Below are 23,159 nucleotides of genomic sequence, written 5' to 3'. Positions count from 1 at the left end.
TAAGAGAATAAATACGTGTTATTTTAAGCCACCAAGTTTGTAGAATTTTGTTGTTGCAGCAACAGGAAACTATACAGGTGAAGATTAAATTTTACAAACTCTTATTAAGAGCAGAGCAATATTCCAAGAAAACCAATCTCTTTTAGAGAGCAAACTAAATTCTAAGTTTGCTTTAATATATAATTTGTTCTAAAACACCTATTAGTTCTTTGAAAATCCTGTGAATAAATCCATCAAATAAAGTTAGATTTGGCAAAATTTCGCTACAAATTTGCATTTCTTTTGACATTTTCTTTTTGCAAACCTTTTAGAGCTTTCTATATACCTTCAGGTTCTGCCCTTCACCATCCTCCCTCCCATTCTGCAGCAACAAGTAATTTTACTTCAGGACAGAATCAGTCTCTTCTTTTCCATGAATAATAATACTAAAAAAACATAGCTCATTCTCTTGCGATCCCTAGTAGAATCTCATTCATGCATATGAATTACAACTTTTAAGCAAAATCACTTGCATTTTACAGAGAAAACTACAGGAGGGGTGTAATTGTGAATTTCTGTCATTTTAGGAGACTAGCATTGCTTATGAAAACACATAACCTAAATTTACCCAGCTAAACACATCCCTTATGCAATCTCTAGACATGGCAGAAATGAACATGCTTACTGAAAGACTCAAAGATATAGTCTCTTTGTAGTATATATAAGTAAGTAGCAAAATCATATCACTTAAATTATGATTATTAATCAGTGTGTAAGTATTTTATCTTATAATGATGTGGGCATCCATTGAATGTCTAATAATTAACTCATTAAAATATCAGCCCAAGATTTTAAGTCATCTAAAAATTTTGAAAATGCTCTTCAAACTGAAATACTACAAAATCTTGTTACTGTGGAGATACAAGTTCTTCAGAAAAAGGATTCAATTTAGTTAAACATGAATTTATATTTTTCGTAAGCTTAAACTTTAAGTAGTAGTTCTAACACTTTTGATCAGTAAACTGTATAAGCTCAAGAAAATCAAACCCAAGTAGTGTAAAACTTCATGTTTGTATTATACTCAACAATTATAAATCAGAGAAGAGTTGTTTTAATGAAATTTAAAACATTTAACTTGTCTTGTTCACCAAAGATATTGATAAATTATGTGAATTTGAATTATTAAAATGTTTTGAGTTGGTTTCTTGGAGAATATATGCTAGTCCATTTAAAGTTTGCTAATTCAATTTCCTTATTTTCAGGGAATTTTAGGAACATTCCATTTATATAAACAATGCTTATCTAGATATGCCAATCAGTACAGAGCTCCTTTAATTTTAGAGATTTTATAATCTATTAATGCCATCTGGAGGTAAGGCAACATTATACCCTCCCATAATCTGAGGTAAAGGTGCTTCTTAATTACAGGCAGAGATAAACAGGCACAGATAAATAGAGAAGCACATAATTTGAATTCTACAAGAGTGAAGACAGAAACAAACTCCCAATTCCAGACATCAAATAACTGTTTCCCCCCAGAGGGCAAGAAATTCTTAATGGATTTGTGCTCATCAATAAAGAAAATGATTGACAAATCAAGTTCTCTGTTGTCATTCATCCAGCAGAGACTAGATTTCTTCAAACCATTATTCCATGTGGAGAGCTCTTCAAATGGACAGACCATAAAACAAATTCCCAACCTTTGTTGTCAAAAACAGAGGACATTTTATTGGCTGTAAATGAACCAAAACAACAGCAACATAATGAAAAACCCCACAATGTTAGTAGAGAGGAAAATGAGAATGAGGAAAACAGAGTCAACAAAGTCCTGTTCATGCTTTGAATCCACTTAGGAGAGCCAAGAAGAAGCATGCCTGTGCATTAACCACGTGTGACATGCACTTTTCTATCAACAAAGTTTACCTGACTTTGACAGAGAATTCAGTGCATGTCTCAGTGTGACAATGAAAACTATTCAAATATGTATTTCAAATGCTCATGGCATTTGAAATCACGACACGCATATAGATATGATGCTCATGCATATATGAAATGAACATGTGTTAAAAGATTTTATTGTACTCATGATGGAAGGGGTAGGTGTTATAACCAGTTGGAAAGAGAATCCAAAGAACAAACACAAGAATATTGATCAGAAATATTAAATGAATACATAAAGAGATGCAAAACTATTTTTTTTTTTGCAGCATGAGAGGGTACATATTTGAGCCTGTACTGGGCAAGACACTGTGATTTTCTATCAGTGACCAGCAGCTTATAGTCTTGTGAACAAGCTCAAAGACAGTGAAAGGCTAGAATCAGATGACCTGGAGTGGAGTCCGCTAGACAAGGGAAAGTTTCCATTTAAAGACATGTTTATTTTTACAATGTTAAAGTAGAAAGTTAGAATTCCCTCAAAGAGAAGGTCCAGTCATTATGGTGACCAGGTTTCCACCATGGACATTTCAATATCCAGGCCTGATCAGGGTCAAGTGGACACCAATGACATCACGAAGTCTATGTGTCACAAAGGCTGCTCCCTGACCAATGAGGGGCTGAAGTGTGGTGTAAAGTGGGCAGGACTGAACACCGGTATCTTTAGGGACCCAGGTGGAGTGGAGATTCTAGCTGGGCCTACTGAAGCAAAACCTACCAACAACAATGTCACGGAAAAAGAGCCACGGGAAATCCCACAGTTCTAAGAAGCTGATTCCCGTCTTTCTACAAGAAGTGAGCTACAGTACCCTGTTAGCTGCTTGAAATGCCTTCTGAAGGACGGACAGTATGCTCAGCGCCTGAGCTCCAACACGTCGGATTTCTTTCTCGTCATTCTTGATTTTTTTACCACTTACATCCTAGAACTGGCAGCCAATGAGGCCTACAGCCACCATAGGAGTTACATCACCCCACTGGATGTGGAAAGGGGAATGTACAACAGCCAGGCGCTTCGCCGCCTCTTGAGGTATGTGACCGTCTCTCAATATGATGACATATTCCCACCCAGGAAGATTGACTAATGCTTGGTTCCCAAGACCAATGGAGTCCTCACAATTCACAGCTAAGGGAGACGTGTGGGTGCCATCAACATATACTGTTAAAGGATTTAAAGCAATGAACGTATTTCTGATTCCTCTCAGTATCTGTCATTTGAAGTTGGAGGTGGCTGTGAGGCATAAAAGGGGAAATATCCCATAGATATTTGGAAGAATTGAAGGTGGTGGTCAGCATGGGGTGTTAGAACCAGGGATTTCAGAGAGAAGTGGTTTCTATTGGTGACAGTGCTGAGTGGCTCTGGTGGGAGTAGCTGGCTGAGACGGCGGGATAGAGATGACTTCCTCATTGTAACTGAAAAAATCAAGGTCTGGTAAGGCTACGATGTCATTCGGGGGCCTCCTTGGCATGTTGATGTCTCCAGACTGATGGAGGTAATTGGGTTGGAGCTCAAGGCCATGACAGGCTTCATTCATGATAGGAAATGTCTAAGGGTCAGAAAGTGACAGCAATGGGGGGTAAGGGTAGAAAGGGTGGCATAGTAGTCTGGCAGGAACTTAAGTGGTGCAGGGGCTTTACATGAAGACTGAGTAGTGATGGGATAAATAAAAAATATGCAAAATGGTCAAAAAGGCCTGTCATTTTTTACATGGATGAATATAACATTGTTCGAATAAGAGAGGAGTCATTCTTTTCCTAGTTTTTTGTTTTTATAGATGTAAGCACTGAGAAATCTCTTTATTCACATAAATAATGAAGTTGGGAATGGTAGGAGTTTTGAAAAAAAAAGGAATGGTCATGTTGATTTTATTTACTAATTATTTATGCTCCAAAAAAGACGTGATGGATTGTAAACTAGTGCCTGATTCTTCCTGCAGAATATCCTTCTGTCCTTTCTTTTGGACACTGGTAAATTAAATAGTAATATTAGACCTACTACATCTGACCTAAGACATGCATTTGAAGCAGTTCTTATGATTCTTTTGTTTATGAATGTATTTCATTATAAACCTGATGACCAATCTCATTCTCAGATAAAACAGCTTCTCTGTTTAATGATCATACATTTGATAGGTAACACATTGATCAGAGGCAGAGTACATGTTTAGAAAGTTATAAATATATTCTGGGTAAATTACATCCTACATGATAGACTAAAAACAATATTTCATGTAAACCCTCTTGTGTGCTGTGTTAACTTAGAAATAAGACATCACGTTAAGTTTTGTAGAAAACAAAGCCCTCCTCTGTGAGCAGTAAAGGGCTGGTCAGAGGCTGCCCAGTGACTTGAAAAATGGCATGGGACTAGACAGCTCGGGTTTGAGATCCCAGTTCACCATGCAGTTGCCATGTCATCTTGGCGTTCATTTATTCTCTCTGAGCAGCAGTTCCCTCAGGTGTAAAATGGGTTAATATGTTTTCACATCTTCAGGTTTTCATGAGGATTCAGTAAAACTGGCACTGGTAATCTGCCGCCTAACCCAGTGCCTGGCACAAATTAAACCCTTAACAAATAGCTGCATCTAGCTTCTTCTGTATATACCAGACACTTAGTCGTGCCTCCCCAAGGTGCAGCAGGCCTGGTTCTCCTGTGATGGCTGGAGGCTTGGTCCCTGGTGCTGAAAACTACACCCTGCTGACCTTGTGGAGAGACAGAAGAGTGCCATGTGGAAGGAGGTGACAGAGTTAGGTCAAGGTACCAATCTGCACACTGGTTTCCTCTCTGCTCCCTACTTCCTGGCAACTCACCCTCTCTCTGCTTTCTCCACCATCTGTCACAGGAGAAGGACCTGGTGTGGCCTTTGCCTTCCTAACAGGAGTGTCCTCACAATGGAGGAAATAGTGTCGGGGCTATACTTAGAGTGCTTTGGAATATGTTCTTGTATAAATGCAGGAGCCTCACATTTACAGAATGCTCATCATCACAGAGTTCACCCTACAAATTGGAGATTCGTTGTAGAGAACCGTGGAGCACACCTTGCATTGGCCAAGTTCAGCTCTTACTCTTCTGTTGGTTTGATCAGCAAGCAGGCCTCTCCCCAGTGACTGCCTGTGGAGATTCACCTTTAGCTGATCACACGACAGCACCGGCACTACCACTCCCATCTCAGAAGTGAAGTAACTTCATGTCCAGGGTGTCCAATGTACAGTGAATACCTCTAGGGTGGGTAAGGCCAGGGCATTAGTCATTATAAAGACTTTGATATGTTGGTTACATAGCAACCTGATTGTTAGGAATTGTTTATTTTGGCTTGTGGTTGTCGCTTGTAGCACAATACATAGTCTCCTGGATACTTCCCAGGACAATACCTCAGAGGACTTCATTTCAGGCCTGAGAAGCCATAGTAGGGGGTTAGCAGTGCTGTGTGGTCAGGGCTCAGACCTCACAGTTCACGCAGTAGCTGACACGTAATGGGCACGTTGACTCCTGTAAGGAGACAGGCTTCCCAGCCTCTCTCAGAATCCCTGACCTCTCTGAGTGAAGCTGGAGGTTGAGCTTTTATAAACCTGTGTTTATAAGCCCTCTACAAAGTCAACAGGCAAGGGAGAATGAGGCAGAGCGATACTGCCATCCCTTGAGGAATTGTGCTTCAGCTTTGTTTGTGGCTGTCACAGGAAATGTGAAGACCTGGACTGAAACAACATCCAGTCTCAAGCCAGGATCTGCCCAAATCCCCCTTCTATACGTCGTAAGAATCCTACACCCTGGGGAGGAAGGGAGGCAGAGAATGAGAAATGCTGCCCTTGGGAAAGCATCAACCTATTCCAATTTAGACCTTTTTGCACATTTATAAAACGTTGAAGGGGAGATAGTGAAGAAGCATTCCCTCAACGTTGGGCCCTGTGGAGGGGATAGGACTTGAAGAAAATAAAACCAGTGTATTTTAGATATGACTAGACTTCTGTGTGATATATGTGCCTTATTTATCCCAAAATGCATTTCTCGAGCCTTTCTAAGAATCAATTTATAATCTAGGTTCTGCTTCTTATTAACTTTGTAATCCTGAACAATGCCAGTGGATTCTGTCTGTACAATTAGGTGACTGGATCAGATGACTTCTGTACTGTGAGTTCTATGATGTCAGGTTTGGTAGCTTGCAGGAACTGAAATGGCATCTGAAACCTTTATAATCTCAAACTAATTAATATATTACAGAGAAAGAGACTCTATTTTTCAAAAACTTGATGCTATCACAGGTTTGAATTTGAAAATTATAAAGACAGCTGTTTAAATGGTCCTGCATACACTTTAGTGTACACCTCCAGAAATCACCCAACATTTTTTGATAACTGTGTATGTATTATTATCAGGATAAGCTATTGGTAAGCTAAATAAAGTTAGGTAATTAAAAAAATAATGGATGGTATAACTGGGCAAAAAGATCAGCAAGGAAATAGAAGACTTGAACAATATAACTATATAAATATATAAGTATGCTATATATATAAAACTATATAAACCAATTATATCTAATAGACATCTATTAGACTGGATCTATTAGAACACTTCACCTAACAACAAATATACATTCTTATCAAGTACGCATGAATATTATCCAGGATGAACATATGCTAGGCCATAAAACAAACTTTGATACATGTGGATACATATAGAAATAATACAAAGTATTTTCTCCAACAAGAGTGAAATGAAATTAGAAATCAGTAACAGAGAAAAAACGGGGAAACACCCAAACATGTAGAAGTTAAATGTGCACTTTCAGATAACCAATGATTCAAAGAAGAAGTCAAAAGGCATATAAAATATTTTGAAATAAATGAAAACAAAGACACAGCCCCTCTTAAAACTTATGGGATGCAGCTAAAGCAATTCTTAGAGGGAAATTTATAGCTGTAAATGCCTATATTAAGAAATAAGAAAATTTTTCACCTGCCATACTGGAGACCCAGGTTCGATTCCCGGTGCCGGCCCATGCAAAAAAAAAAAAAAAAGGAAATGAAATAAGAAAGATTTCAAATCAATAATGTAAACTTCTATTTTAAGTCATTAAAAATAAAAGCAAATTAAACAGCAAACAAAAGGAAGGAGATAAAGATTACAGCTGAAATAATAGTGATTAGAAAACCTAAGGAAAAAAATCAAAGAAACCATAATCTGGATCTTTGAAAAGATTTTTAGCCAGAGTGACCAAGAAGAAAAGAGAGGATTCAAATTACTAGAATAAGAAATGAAAGAGAGAATATTACAACTCAATGTATGGAAATAAAAGGGATTAAAGAGAGATACTATGAGCAATTGTATGTCATCAAATAAGAATTTAGATGGAATGAACAAATCCTTAGAGAGATGCAAACTACCAAAACTGACTCAATAAGAAATAGACAATCTGAATCAACCGAAAGCAAGTAAATAGGTTCAATCAGTAATCAAAAACAACCATAAAGAAAAGTCTGGGCTCAAATTGAATTCTAACAGGTATTTAAAGGAAATTTAATATCAATTGTTACCTAATTCCCAAAAAATTAGAAGAAAAGGGAACATTTTCCAACTTATTTTATGAGACCAGTATTACCCTGATTGCAAAACTAGACAAAGACATCACAGAAAAGAAACTACAAATCAATACCTCTTATGAATATGGAGGTAAAATTCCTCAATAAAGTACTAGCAAACCAAATCTTGAAATACATAAACAAAATTATATGCCATGACTAAATATGATTTTCCCAGGGAGGCAAGGTTGGTTTAACACAGAAAATTAATAAATGATGTATATTATATCAATAGAATAAAAATACAAAATCCCAGAGTCATCTCAATAGACACAGAAAAAGCATTTGACATAATCCAACACCTTTTCATGATAAAAACACTCCAGTCACTAGGAAAAGAAGGGTAATTCCTCAACCTGTTAAAGAGTGTCTGTGAAAAATCCATGGCTAACATCATACTTAATATTGTAAAACTGGATGCTTTCACCATAAGATCAACAATAAGATGAAGATATCTGCGCCATTCAACATTACACTAGAGGTTCTAATTAGTGCAATTAGGTAAGTAAAGAAATAAAAGATATCCAGATTGGAAAGGAAGAAATAAAATGATCTCTATTCACAGATAACATTATGTGGTATATAGAAAATCCTAAGGAACCCATTAAAAAATGATTGAAATTAATAGATGACTGCAACAGGGTTGCAGGATACAAAATCGATACAAAAATCAATTTTATTTCTACACACTTGTGGTGAGCAATGCAAAAATGAAATTAAGAAAACAATTTCATTCACAATATCATCAAAAAGAATAAAATGCTTAGGAATAAATTTAAGAAAAGAAATGCAAAGTGTACACTCTGAAAAGTACAAGACCCTGTCAAAAGAAATTAAAGAACTCCTACAAAATGGAAAACATCCCATGTTCATGAATCAGAAAACTCAGTGATGTTAAGATGGCAATACTCCCCAAACTGATCTAAACCTTTAATGCAATTCTTATCCGGATCTCAGCTGACAGTTTTGTACTAATTGGCAGGCTGATTCTAAAAGTCATATGAAATGGCCAGGGACCTAGAATAGGCAAAGCAAATCTTGAAAAAGAAGAATAAAGCTGAAGAATGCACACGACCCAATTTCAAAACTTGTTAATCAAGACGGGCAGGGTGGCATGGGCTGGGGTATGGGGAGTATGGGATGTTTGGGGTATTCTTTTTTACTTTTATTTTTAATTTTTGTCCTTGTTTTTATTCTTTGTGGTGAAGGTGTTCAAGGATCGATTGTGATGTGCACTTTGGATGATCATATGGTATGTGGATATATAATATATCACAATAAAAAATAAATTAAAAAGTTTTTTGTTCTGGAACTGAAAATATTTTAAAGAAAAGTACTTGTTCTAAATTAAAAACATAATTAGTATTTTTATATTTCAGGAAAAGGGCATATACCTTTGGGTTCATGCACCCTTTCAACAAGTATCTACTGAGCACCTACTATGTACCACGCGCTGTTCTAACAGTTCACATCAATGAACGAAACAAAGACTTAATTCTAGTGGGATAAAGCATCTAAAATAATAAAACAAAAATAATAATAAACAAAAGAAAGTGCTGAATGCTACTGGAAAAGAAATAGTGGAGGGTAAGGAACACCAGGAGTACAGGGTAAGTAGATGCAGATTTCAGTACTAAGGAAGGTAGTCAGGATAAGCCTCATTGATGAGATAAAATTTAAGTGAAGACTTGAAGGAGGCTAGAAAGTTTATCAAGTAGGTATTTGAGGGAAGAATATTCTAGACAGAGAAAACAGCTAGAGAAAAGGCCCTTGCCAGAGAAATTCAAAAAACAGCAAGGAGGCCAATGTGGCTGGATGGAATGAGCAAAGGGGAAGATTAATAGATGATGGAGTCAGAGAAGTATTAAAAGACCAGATCAGCCAGATCATATGGGGCCTTGGAGACCACCATAAGGAATTTGGCTTTGTTTTATCTTTATTAGAGAAGTTGTGAGTTTACAGAACAATCATTAATAAAATACAGGATTCCCATATACCGTCCTGTTACTGCATTGGTATGAAACATTTTTTACAATTGATGATAACACTTTTTTTTTTTAATAATTGTACTATTAATTAAGGTCCATGGTTTCACTTAGGGCTCACTGTTCATGTAGTATAATTCCATGGATTTTTTTAGATTTTTATTCTGTTACCACATATACACTCTAACATTTCCCTTTCTAATCATATTCATATATATATTTCAGTGCTGTTAATTGCATTCACGTCGTGCTACCATCACCACCATCCATTATGGGGATTTTTTTTTACATGGAATAAAATAGAAAGGTATGAAAAGAAAAAAAAAATGCAGTGAGGTACTGGAACAAAGATAGACATGGGGATCAGTGCAATAGAATTGAGAATCTAGAAATAAACCCACACATCTATGGTCACTCATTTTCAACAGCATTGCCAAAACCATTCCATGAGGGAAAAAATAGTCTTTTCATCAAATCGTATGGAGAAAAATGGATAGTTACATGCAAAAAGAGAAAAAAAAGAATTTGGACTCTTATTTTACATCATATACAAAAAATTAACATGATATGGACCAAAGACTTAAATGTAAAAGCAGCAATTATAAATTAGAAGAAAGCATTAAGGTAAATCTGCATGATTGTGGATTTGGCAAAGCATTCTTAGGTATGGCACCAAATTCATCAGCAACAAAAGAAGAATTTGATAATTTGGACTTTATCAAAATGAAAAACTTGTGCATCGAAGGACATTATCAACTAAGTGAAAAAAACTTATGGAATGGGAGAAAATATTTCACAAATTTGTATCTAGGATAAAGAACTCTTACAACTCAATAATAAACAAACAAATAACCCAATTAAAAAATGGGCAAAGGATCTGAAGAGACATTTCTCCAAATAAGACATACAAATGTATTAAGCACATGAAAAGATGTCCATCATTAATCAGGGAGATGTGAATAAAAATAACACTGAGATACTGTTTCACATCCACTAGGATAGCTGGAATAAAAGAGTCAGACAACAAAAAATGTTGGTGAGGATGTAGAGAAATAGGAACCCTCATACATTGCTAGTGGTAAGGAAAAATGGTGTACCCTTTCTGGAAAATGGTCTGGCAATTCCTTGAATTGTTGAGTGGAGAGTTACCATATGATCTGGCAATTCCACTCCTTTGTATACACCCAAGAGAAATGAAAATATATGTTCACACAGAAACTTATACATGAATGTTCATAGCAGCAGTCTTCATGATAGCCAAAAGTTGGAAATAATCCAAATGTTCATCGACAGATAAGTAGATAAACAAAACAGGATGTATGTATCTATACAGTGAGATATTGTTAGGCCTAAACAGGAGCGATGTGGATGAACTTTGAAAACATTTTGCTAAATGAAAGAAGCCAGTCTCAAAAGACCACATACTACATGATACCATTCATATGAAAGTCTATAGTAGGGATATTTATAGAGACATGAAATAATTCCGTGGTTGTTTAGGGTAAGGGAGATAGGGAACTGATAGCTAGAATGTAAGAGATTTCTTTCTGCAGTCATGAAAATGTTGTAAAATTGACTGTTATAGTTTCACATACTTGTCAATATACTAAAAACCATTTAATTGTACACTTAAATGGTAAATGTAAGGTTTCTGAATTACATTTCAATGAAGCTGTTAAACTATTTCATTTAACCCTTGAGTGAACCAGCAGTTGTTAAAACCATTTCATAAGAATCTGAGGAACAGACACAAGAATATTGATTAATAATATCAGTAATATTGTAATGGGTCCAGATGTCAGAGCTGTTTGTCCAGGGTGGATCCCGTCACAGAGGGTTGCGCCATAGGCCCAGATGGCAAAGCCTTGAGCCATAAAGGATTATTTTTGGGCTTTGAAATGTATTGAAACTTGCTGGTTGGATTTCTAAATTGCTTGGAGCTGGTGACTCCTTTTCTCTTTCCTTTGCCACTCTTCTGGAACCAGAATGTCCATAACATTCCACCATTATATATATTTTTTTTGTATGCTGTATGGTGGGGATCACAGTTCATTCTTTTTCCATGTGGTTATCCCATTATTGTAGCACCATTTTTGAAATTTTTTTGGGGGGGGAAGTGCACAGGCCAGGAATTGAACCCGGGTCTTCTACATGGCAGGCGAGAATCCTACCACTGCCCACCATTGTATTTTGAGAGTAGATAACTTGGTTTCTAGTTTTACAGATCCATAGATGGAGAGGAATTTTCATCCAAGATGAATCATACCTAGAATATCACCTATACCTGATTTAGATGATGAGATTTGGTATTTCAAGTTAACACTGAAATGGGTTGATACTTTTGGGAATGTTAGAGTGGAGTGAATATATTTTCCATGTGGGATGGACTTGAATCTCTGGGAGCTAGAAGATTGACTGTGGTAGCTGCATATTGTCCCCCAGAGATATTCAGAATCTAATCTCTGGAAGCTGTGAATGCTATTTTATGTAGCAAAAGACAATTTGCAGATATCATTAAGTTAAGGATCTTGGCATGGAGAGATTATCCTGGAGTATCTGGATGGGCTCAATGCAAGTGCAGGTGTCCTTATAAGAGGAAATTTGACACAAGAGAAGACATCTGACCACTGAAGCAAGATGCTATGGTGCTGGCTTTGATGATGAAGCAGGGGGGTTACTAGACAAGAAATACAAGAAACGAAATACAGGAAACAAAGTCCCAGAAATCCTCCCCCAGATCCCCCAGAAGGGGTACAGCCCTGCCAACATCCAAACCTTTGCTCAGTGAAACTGATTTCTGACTTCTGACCTCCAGATCTGCAAGGGAATAAATATGTGTTGCTTTAAGCCACAAAGTTTGTGATAATTTGTTAACAAAGCCATAAGAAACCAATACACCTACTAAATCAACTTCTTTGAACCTGAATCCTTGTTTTAGCATCTGCTTTGAAGATAAGCCAAACTAAGACACTAGGTAAGGATGAAGGATGTGGCAGCAAACTAAATTATCCCATCTCTTTTGGTATTGTTCTCCACCACCTTCCTGTCACATGATATACATGGTTTATAACACACACACACACACACACACACACACACACACACACACACACATGTATATATTTGGCATGGGCAGGCACCAGGAATTGAACCTGGGTCTCTGGCATGGTAGACGAGAATTCTGCCACTAAGCCACCGTCGCACCACCCTATACATGCCTATATTTTGAAAGGGATTAAAATTGTGAAAAGACTGTGTAAGGCTGATCAGGAAAAAATGAGCTTCTCATATGACACTTAAGTTTGGTAAAAAAAAATATATGCCCTTGGGAGACTTACGCTTCTAACAATGATGGGTTAGCTGATATTTGGTTAGTCATTCTGTCATTAACAACCATAGAACTGGAAAAAATATATAAGGTGGGTGTTTTCAGGCATTGCACAACAGGCATAAAAATACAGTAGTTCCTCAGATAAAAAATAACTCACAAGTTGAACTCAACCATAACCCCGGCTTGTTGCCTAGGAAAAATTTTTCAGTGGCACGGTGAGCTGGATTCCAGGTAGAAAATAATGGTCCTGCTGAGCTAAGGAGGCAGAAATCGGGGTTCAGAAGACCTGAAACAGCTAGGATTTGTGAGAAAGGACATCAGAGAGGAGAGAACGATATAAAGGAAGAAACTCAAAAACCAATCCTTGGCTGGGGGTTGGACTGCATATTCATGTGGCAGGACTTCCTAAGGCTAATGAAAGAGTATCTCCTACACAGTAATGAGAATAATGCAGATATTATCAGCTGACCAATCCCAGAGGATGTTAGAACTCCAGCCTAGCCAGTGTGAAGAGACGGTGGTAATACATCATTAACACCCTGGGCATCTAGCCAAGACACCTGAAGCCTTAGGAGTAAAGACCATATCCTAATGTAAGACCTACATGAGACTCACCCTAAAAAGGCCTAAAACCAAGACTGATGAGATCTGCTAGGGGGACAGAGTTTGAAGATTGGGTCTCCCAAATTAGTCAGGCTTGGGAAAGAGCTTAGACTTTCTCCATATGTTCTTGAACAACACATAAAATCAAACTTACTGAACTGCCTACTATAAAAATCAACCTCTTTAGAGGAAGACAGAACCCAGTCTCTACAAGATATCACTCACATTGTCCAATATTCAATTAGAATTATTCTACATGAAAAGAAGCAGGAAAATGTGACCTATAGTCAAGAAAAAAACCAAGTCAATAGAAACAAACTCCACGATGCCCAGTTGTTGGATTTAGTAGACAGACTTTAAAACAACTATTATAAATATATTCAAAGAACTAAAAGTATGTTCGAAGAATTAAGGAAAAATATAGTCTCATGGAGTGAACATAGAGGGGATTTTACCAGAGAAAATGAAACTATTAAAAATGACCAAATGGAAATTTTAACGCTTAAAATTACAATAGCTGAAATTGAGAACTCACGAAATGAGTTTAACATCAGTTCGAAGTTGGCCAAAGAAATAAATAGTACACTTGAAGGTGATCAATAGGAATTTTCCAATCAGAAAAACACGCAGAACAAAACATATGCTTTTGAAACTTTTTAAAAATGTTTTATTGGCTTCTCCTCCATGACTATGAACATAAGAAAGTAACAACTAATTTTGGGGGGTGGGGCGTAATTGAAGCTAGATTCTTGTTGTTTTCAATTCTCCCGAAATCTCAAGGAACATAGCAGCTTAAAACAGAAACAAAAACAAAAACAAAAAAGAAGGTCCTAGCTATGGTAGCGTAAATGATTGTCATCTTGGGAAATAATTTTCCAGGAATTTCGTTTGCTCCAACTCAAAATGCAGTGCGGTATAAGCACTAGGAAACCATCACTATTTAATGTTCAGCTGAGAAGCCGTAGCCTGTTACACAATTGTCTTCTAAAAGTCATATATATACTATGTGGTGTCATAGTTCAACTAGATACATGAGCTGTGGTGCCTGGGTTTAGCTTCTGGCTCTACCATTCACTAATTGGTGATTCTGGTGCAACATACTTAGTTTTCTCATCTGTAATATAAGCATAATAGCACATACCTAATAAAGTTTGGGAATAATAGGCGATGATATATATGAAGCACTTAGAACAGTGCCTGACACACACACACACACATATATATATATTGGTTCTTATCATTGCATACATTTTTCTGAGATCCTTTAAGAATTGAGTTTTTCAGGGAGAAGAAAATATTTAAATAATGTATCCTTTTGAAAACATTGGTGTAAAAATGACCTCGTGTAAAAAATCTTGCTAAATATGCCATAGAGGTTGAAACTGTTACCTTTCTCCTGCTGATCTACTGAAGCATTCCTTTTTGAAAGCTCAGCTGTAGAGACATTGCCTGCTTCTTTGATAGCTTTCCACCACCAACATTATGCTGTGCTACTGGGTGTGTTCAATATGTAAATAGATTACAGGAACATGAGAGGCTGGTTTTTCAAGTTCCGGCTCCCACGCTGTGAGGGTCAAGTAGTCCAGCATTTCAGTTTGAGGCTGAAAGAAGTGAGACTATAAAAATGTTCTACTCTTCAGACTGAGGTAAGAATAATGTGTTTGGGGTCGCCAGTGTGACATATGATTTTGTGACTTTTGTATTTTGTGTGTTTTGGAGAGTTGAGGGGGTTGCTGATCACAACAAAAATTCTCCTTCCACCGTTTGATATGGAATTTTATAATTACAGGCTAAAAGGAAGACTAGATTAAGAAAGGATGCTTTAACCATTGGACTACTATAAATTTGATGGACCTGATAGGAGAATATAAATAAATGTCTTATTGTTATTAGCATTTAATTTAACATAGAAGGTTAAGCACTGCGCTACAGCCTGCTGAACAATGAACATCTCCAGGAACAAATATGTGTCCTAGTGACATAAAGAAATCAAGTTCAGAGCAGAGTTACTGTGTCACTTTGCCGAAACCTTTCGCAGCTCTATGTATAAGACAGTTTCTTGCTCTGAATTTCTTTGATTTATCATAAAACTCAGATTTTTCATTTAGCGTTGCTGAATTGTTTTTTGTTTTTTTGCATTTGGTCCCATTCTTGATATTGTTAAATATCCAGTATGGCTACATATTCAGTAGAAGGTTTGCTAAAGTTCTAAAACTCTAAAATAATTTCAACATGAATTGTATTTTCAATACCATGGGAAGATGGGATATTAACTTCGAATATGAATATACACTGTAAAGGGTTTTTTTTTTTCATTTCCCTTTAAGGTAATCTAGATTGTTTTAATTAGCAATGCTTCTTCATTTAAGTGAAAAAATACATATTTTGCAACATAATACATCAAGCTATACGCTTGGAGAAAAAATGAATTACCTACTTGAAGCACTCAAAACAAGAGCAGAAAATATTCTTTATTTATGAGAATGCATTTTAAAATAGGACTTAGAGCCTAATCTCCTTTAAAAGTCTTTTCAGCAGAGGAATTGAGTGGGTTTTTTTCCACTTTATAATGAGCTGTTTATATGTTGTTTAGACAACAGCTTTAACACAAGATTGTTACAATTCACACTCCATGACTCAAGCATATGAAGACAGTCAGTTGTACACTATTCAAATCCTTAAAATCGGTCCCTACAACCCACAGTATATGCACACACATATGCATAAACATTTACGTGTGGGCAACTGATATCAGGGAAAAGATAAGGGGAAAGGTAAGAAAATGTCTTTTTGGGGTTTTAGTTTTTGAATCATGTTTATTCTATATTCTCATGAATATAGAAATTCTATATTCGTTATATTGTCATTCAGTTTATTCAAGTTTGATAAAGTTTTCTAATAGATTTAGGAAATAAAATTATTGGTTTTTCACCTCTTTGTTTCCTGGAGATACATTTAGTAATTTCATTGAAACTAGTTCCCTAATTATTTAGTACATTAAAGGAAGGAAATGGAAATGCTACTTTTATATGTGAAATAAGCAATTTATATTACCTACACTCTATTATGCAATGGCATTTATTTGGACTGTTTTCCCAGCATATGTAAACATTTAGCTAATCATATTTAATACCTTCTATTTAGAATGTACTTGTTGCTATGCTTTTGTACATACCATATGTTGAGTGCATGTGTGCTCTTGCTCTCTTTGTCTCTTATTCACATGTACCATTTGCACATTTTGGATGATTTCAAATTCATTAACTTCTCTCCTCGTCATTTCTTTCTTTGGACAATATTGTCATTTCTTTTGACCTCTGTTTCCTTACCATACTTCCTTTGCATCTTCTATCATGCCTAGCCCAAGGACTTCTGATTCTATTGAAGGTAGCAGTAAAGCACTTGGGTCCCATTTCTTCCATCACTTATAGAGTTGGCAACTATGTCAGTTACTTTGAATTCTGGAAGATCATCTGGAAGTAAGACAGAGCTCTTAGCACAACAGAATGTGATAATTGTGTAGTGCGCTTGGATAGGAAATTAACTTGATCTGATTTTCTCTCTCCTTTCAATAAAAATACTTTTCTAAGAGGTGGTTAATAAAGCTTGCCCTACTTCCTTCCCACCTACCTTTTCTCTTTTTATATTCCACTTTCTTTTACACTCGCCTACAATATGTCTACTTCCAACACTTTATTGGCATTGTACTTCCAGAGATTACTTGTGATATTACTAGTAAATCCATTTTTTCATTCACTTATTCATCCATTCGATAAATATTTATTTAGTGACAGCTTAGGTCCTGAAGTTACAGCAGGGTACACTTATTGTTACTAAAGTCTAGTTGAAAAAGATGTTAATTTACCCAAAAAATTTATTGAGTTGTGGTAAATGCTATCAAGTATATTTTTCCATTCCTCATTCCATTTTAACTCCTTTTGCTTTATGTGACACTCAAATTCTTACTTAAAATTATCTCCTTCTTTGGTATCCAGACTCCATTATATCTTTTCATCTACTTTTCTACCACTTTCCTTCTTGTCTCTTTTTCCTCTTCTTCTTCCTAAATGTGGGTTTCTCCAAAAAGATTTAGTATTTGGCTCATACTCTGTTAGTTTCTTTTTTTTGCCTTTGGTTTCTCATCAACCCATAATCTTAAACATCAGCTATAAGTGATGCTTACCAGATATCCATTTTCAGATCTTCTATCTTTCTATCAGCTGTATATTTTCCCACACAAATGTCCAACTGTCACCTGATATTTATTATGATTGTAGCCAATCTCTGTCTTTCATGTCATATCACTTTCCCTTTCTCCATGTTTCTGCTATGGCATTGACAATCTCCTCGATCTTCATATTTGAAACTTAGGAGTCAACATTGCTTTTAACTTTTCCTTTGCTCTCAATACCAAAACCACTACCAAATCCTTTCATTTTTTTTCATCATACTGTGTAACACAACCATCTTTTCCTACCTCCCTCTTCTGTTCTTTTCTCTTTTATTCTCTGTTTTCTCATCCTCTCCTCCTTCAATCCAAGAGGTATCTAGAATTCAAGGTCTTGGTCAGTCCACACTTCAATCAGAACTTTACACATCTAAAGACCTTAGAACAGCATCATGGGGGTAGTGGAAAGACATTAAATTCTGATTCTACTACTCATTGCCTCATTTGCACCTTATCTCTCTGTAAGCCTCAGTTTCCTCATATTCGTCCTACCTCACACAGTTGTCATAAGCAACAAGATCATAGAGGTGAAGTGATTTTAAAATGTGAAGCACTGGGTACATGGGTGGTTCAGGGGTAAAATGCTCGCCTTCCATGCACCTAGGTTCGATTCCTAGGTCATGCACCGCCCCCGCCTCCAAATGTGAGGCACTAAATAAGTATTTGTTATAATTATACACTAAAGTAAGGTTTGTTACTAGAAGAATAACTCAGGAGTAGGGACCCAGACCCCCGGACTTCATTACTAAGGCAGTATAGTGTAGGGATTGAGAGCATAGATTCTGCAACCAGATTGCTTGAATTTGAATCCTGGCTCTGCTACTAATCAGCTGTGTGAACCTGGGAAATTTAGTTAGCGTCTCTGTTTCTGTGTTTTCTTATCTGTAAAATGGGGGTAATCATAGTTCCTACTCATCAGGGTGTTGTAGCATTAAAAGGTAAGGTATACTAGATGTAAAGCACTTAAAACAGCTCCTGGGCAGTGCAATGGTGGCTCAGTGGCAAAATTCTCACCTGCCATACCGGAGACCGGGGTTCGATTCCCAGTGCCTGCCCATGCAAACAAACAAACAAACAAAACAGCTCCTGGCACATGGTAGATGCTCTGTAAGTGTGGAAGTGGTGGTGGGAAACAGTGGAGCAGGGCATGGATACAAAGTGGGAGCCAGTTATTACAGCTGTGCCACCAGGTGAGGATTAGGTGCGACAAAGATGGAAACTCAGCCACAGAAGGTACACCTGTACCTAGCACTGGATCCCTTGTAATTCAGATCAGAAGTGATCCTGGCATCTGAGGATAGAACCGAATATGCAAATGCAAACCAAGATATGAACATTCTGAACAATCCCTTGGGGCTAAAGGATGGGGGGGGCACATTACTTAAAGAAAAAATAATGGTAAATAGTTTGTCCTTTAGTGTCATGAAATAGGTGAGAATGTCATGGGATTAAAATGCTGGCATCCAAATATCCAACTGTTAAGAAAGCAGCCTCAACTGACCACTGTATTCTAGAAATCCCTTAACAAGTATAGGCTAATAGCATTTCAGAGTGCAAGGGAATTTAGAAAGTCCACCCCTCTGAATTTACAGGATCATTGCCCTGAGTTTGTATTTTTGCTAAGAGGTCATAGTTCACTTTGAATGACTTGTTGTTGTGGTTTTTTTCATGTTAAGAATGGAGAAATAATAATACTTAGAATATTCTGGGGGGGGGAGTTTCGTAGTGCTTTACATGTTTTAACTCATTTAAGCTTTACAAGAACCCTATATAAAGATATGATGATGATGATGATTTTTACCATCCCATTTTATATAAAAATAAACTGAGGATAATAAAGTTTGCACATAATTAATGGGTAATTGAGGCAAGTTTCAAACCCAAGGCAGTCCAGTACCAGAGCCTAAATTCTCAACCATCAGGTTCTGTTCATCTCAGCACCTCTGTGTGCTTCTACCTGGTTAAGAGAGCAGACTCTGGGGTCCTGGGATTGCTGTTACATGTTGAACTCCACGTTTCCTTGACAACTGGTGTTAAATGCCTGGTGTTTTTCCATAGTACATACAAATTACTTAAAATTTACACCAAATATTCCAATATGGACTAATGCTGTGCAAGAAGAGCTTGAGTTTCTCATCCATGGTTCTGTCTTTTAACACTAAAGGTCTTAAATACTGATGTTCCAGGCAGGCCACGGTGGCTCAGCAGGCAAGAATGCTCGCCTGCCATGCCAGAGGACCCGGGTTCGATTCCCGGTGCCTGCCCATGTAAAAATATATATATATTGATGTTCCTATTTATTAGACAGTATATTATACTGTAAATTGACAATTGTTTTGCACTCTACTGAATTGATGTTGCTGCCCCCAGGGGTATTTTCTTTGGGTATGTTAATTTCCGTATTTATTTGTTTTTCGTAATATTTCAAAAGTTCAGGTTCAACTTTTATAGTTGCCATTTTTTTTCAGTTCCTATTTTAACTACTTCTCATTCATGTAAATATTATCTAACATTAGTTTCCTGACTTTTCTCTAAGCATTATCAGCTACGAAATAATTTAATAGGCTTTCATTTAATTTTCTTCTTCACCGAATAAAAATATTAAAATCATACTTCATCACTGAACCCTTAATAACCTTGTTTTTTTCCAAGTAGGGACAGTACCATTTGTAACTCTTGTTAAAGTTTAATATAGCAGTTTTCAGCCCATGTAACAGTTGATTTATGCAGGCTAATTTGATTCAATCTTTCTAATCAAGTGCCAGGAAACACTGTGTTCCTACATTAAGAAAGCATCCAGTTAATTTAAGGGTTTGTGGTTCATTATAAATAGTCTTTAGTGGGGAGACCCGGGTTCAATTGCCGTCCCATGCATTTCCTAAACAAACGAACAAAGAAACCAACAAAACAAACAAACAAAAAGTCAACAAATGGTGCTGCCATAACGGGTTACTCACATGGGAAAAAGAATAAAATGTGACCCTGCCATACAGCATACAAAAAAGAAAATAGTCTTTAGTGAAATTTTCATCTTGCTGTTATATAGTAGGAAAATATTTACAAGAGAATAGGACAACTTGAAGGGAAATTAAGAAAATGGGTAAAGAATGAGATTTCAGATATATCTCATTTTAAAGCCAGTAAAATCCTCAAGACTAAACAACATACTTTGAAAAATCATTTAATGTTGACAGTGTTTACTAAGAACAGAATTGGTAGCTTTTTCCAGAATATAAAGTTGAAATGGGTTGTGAAGTAGATAGATGTGTGTGTGTGTGTGTGTGTGTGTAGAAATCAGATGTGGGATGTAGCAATCAAATATTGATGCCTCAGCATTCAATATTAGACTTTAAATCTAAAAATACTTTTATCTGGATGATAAAAGTGAAAGTTCAGCAACAGCCCAGTTGGTAAACACAAACCTGGGAGATAACATTGGACATAATTATTTAATTCAAGTATCAGTACAAACAAATCTATGAATATATCCTCCCAAGAGCTATGTATAGGCAACAATAGTTTTCATTCTGTTGTTGTGAAATTAGTATATGATCTAAATTTAAAAAATTAATTTTATTTAAATCATGTGGTATGAGGTCAAGGATGAGTTTTCAAACAGAGTGGTAGAAGCCTAATAAAAATAGGCATTTACACTTTCAACAAATAATGATATAGCCAAAGATGTCTATGCCCATAAACAGATGTATAGTTTTTAAGCTGCATACTTGACTAAAATCAGATATGTATTAAAGTCTGTTGTGGGACAGAAAAATCACTGTCCTTTAATTGAGAGAATGGCACAGGGAAACTACTATTGATCTGAGCTATAAGGAAATCAGTCAGTAACGTGGAACAAAAGAAACAGAGATTTGGATGTTCTGTTTGCATTAGCCACACTTAAGAAGGAAGAATTTAAGCTGCTTCGAACTATTCACTGCTGTCATCTAATTTGTTTTGTCCATCATTACTGAGTTTGAGCTACAAACACAGGAAGGTTATTTTTCTGAGTCAGTTTTACACAGCAAAGCAAACAGCTCTTGATTTTCTTTCAAGTGAATTCCTGTTTGACTCTCTCCTTGTTCTCATCAGTAATAGCCATACATTTAGCTTTAGGTTTAAGCACAATGAGATAAAACTAAGTATTAACTGCCCAATCCTGCCGACTAGTTTCCTGATCAAATAAGATAAAATCCGTGGCAATCTTTGACTACATTGGGAAAACCAGTGAGCCTGAACCAGCAAACATGAAATGTAGACCCAATACTGCCTCTAATAATGGTAACCGCTAACACTATCTGAGGCTTTACCATGACCCAGGTACTATTCAAATGTTTTGCATGTAACCAAGGCATACAGTGGTTCAGTCATGTCCCCCAAGATCCAACAGCTAACAAATGTCAGAGCCTGAATTTGAACCAGAGTCCCTGCTCTTAACCAGAAACTTGTGCCATGATCACCTTGGTCATGTTAAGTAACTTCTAAACACATCTTCCAGGGTTATCTTTTCCTTCTGTCCTAATCTCTACCTTTCTCCATGGTTCCCATATTCACATAATCAGTGCCTTTATCTCTGAAACTGTCACTGATCTGGCCCTGTCCCCAGTATTTCACTGATTAGAATCCACTAGTGAAGAACTTTGCATTCTGTGAGCCCTTCATCATTACTGAAGGCTCTTTGGTCTACTGGTCCCCTCAGCACTTCCCATTCCCACAACTACCACCAAACCCCCCTCCGCCAGCTTGGCTCTCCCACCCATACTAGCTGAAACAGGTCAGATCTGGCTTTTCCTAACATCATTCCTTTCTGACTCTTTCCATACCCTGATCACTGCTGGAACTTTTACTTCCTTTTTCAGTCAGGGGATGGTGCTCCAATGTCATATCTTGCATCCTTTCTATGCTATTTCTCATCATAAAGCTTACTGTTCAGACTTTCAAGCTAGTTCTTGATAGAGAAAACACCTAGTTTGAGATACCTTAAAAGCAAACATAATGAGGATCACCTTACTGTGGTGTTTCCCAAACTATCTGGGTTAAATAAACAGATTTTTTATTTTAAGTTTCAAAGCCACCTCAAACTAATGCTTTTGTCAAATTCACTGTATATTTCAATGTCACATCAATGTCAGATTGCTATGAAAGTTTCTAAACCCTCTCAAATTCTGTATATATAACTGTTTCAGACAATTAACCATTCTCAGGAACAAAATAGTCTGTATTTACCACACTCTTCCTTTCATTTTTCAGGTTTGCCTGTATTTCCAGCTGTGTGTCTTTGTACAGTCCATCAGCACATACAAATTTTCACCCCCGAAAGGAGTGCTGAGCATTGGAATAAGATTGACCAAGAAAAAATTATGTTATATATATGTATGTGTGTTTGTGTGTGTTATGTTTTATATATATATAATGTATAATCATGTTATATATTACATTGTTATGCATGTATGTATCATGTATACACACATATACATAAATACATTCAATTTTACAGTTCAGTGTAGTGGTCAAGAACAGTCACTAGATG

The 23,159-nt window shown here is 36.6% G+C and overlaps 1 protein-coding gene across 7 annotated transcripts in view; it reads left to right on the top strand.

The window, feature by feature from the left end:
* The window catches only part of SYTL5 (synaptotagmin like 5), a 257,063-nt gene that overhangs the window by 90,192 nt on the left and 143,712 nt on the right, over positions 1–23,159 (top strand). The window contains exon 1 of one of the 7 annotated variants that reach the window (XM_077145606.1): positions 2,529–2,941. The exons of 4 other annotated variants lie outside the window; for them this stretch is intronic. The gene's annotated coding sequence lies outside the window, so the exon portion shown is untranslated. Of the gene's footprint in view, positions 1–2,528; positions 2,942–14,782; positions 15,051–23,159 lie in introns of those variants that run through there. 2 more of the 7 variants (XM_077145604.1, XM_077145611.1) reach the window with 2 other exon arrangements.

This window comes from Tamandua tetradactyla, chromosome X (assembly GCF_023851605.1).
Source record: "Tamandua tetradactyla isolate mTamTet1 chromosome X, mTamTet1.pri, whole genome shotgun sequence".
In the NCBI taxonomy this organism is placed as follows: Eukaryota; Metazoa; Chordata; class Mammalia; order Pilosa; family Myrmecophagidae; genus Tamandua; species Tamandua tetradactyla.
Note: the sequence above shows the minus strand (reverse complement) of the source record. Positions and strands in the feature narration are given on the sequence as shown.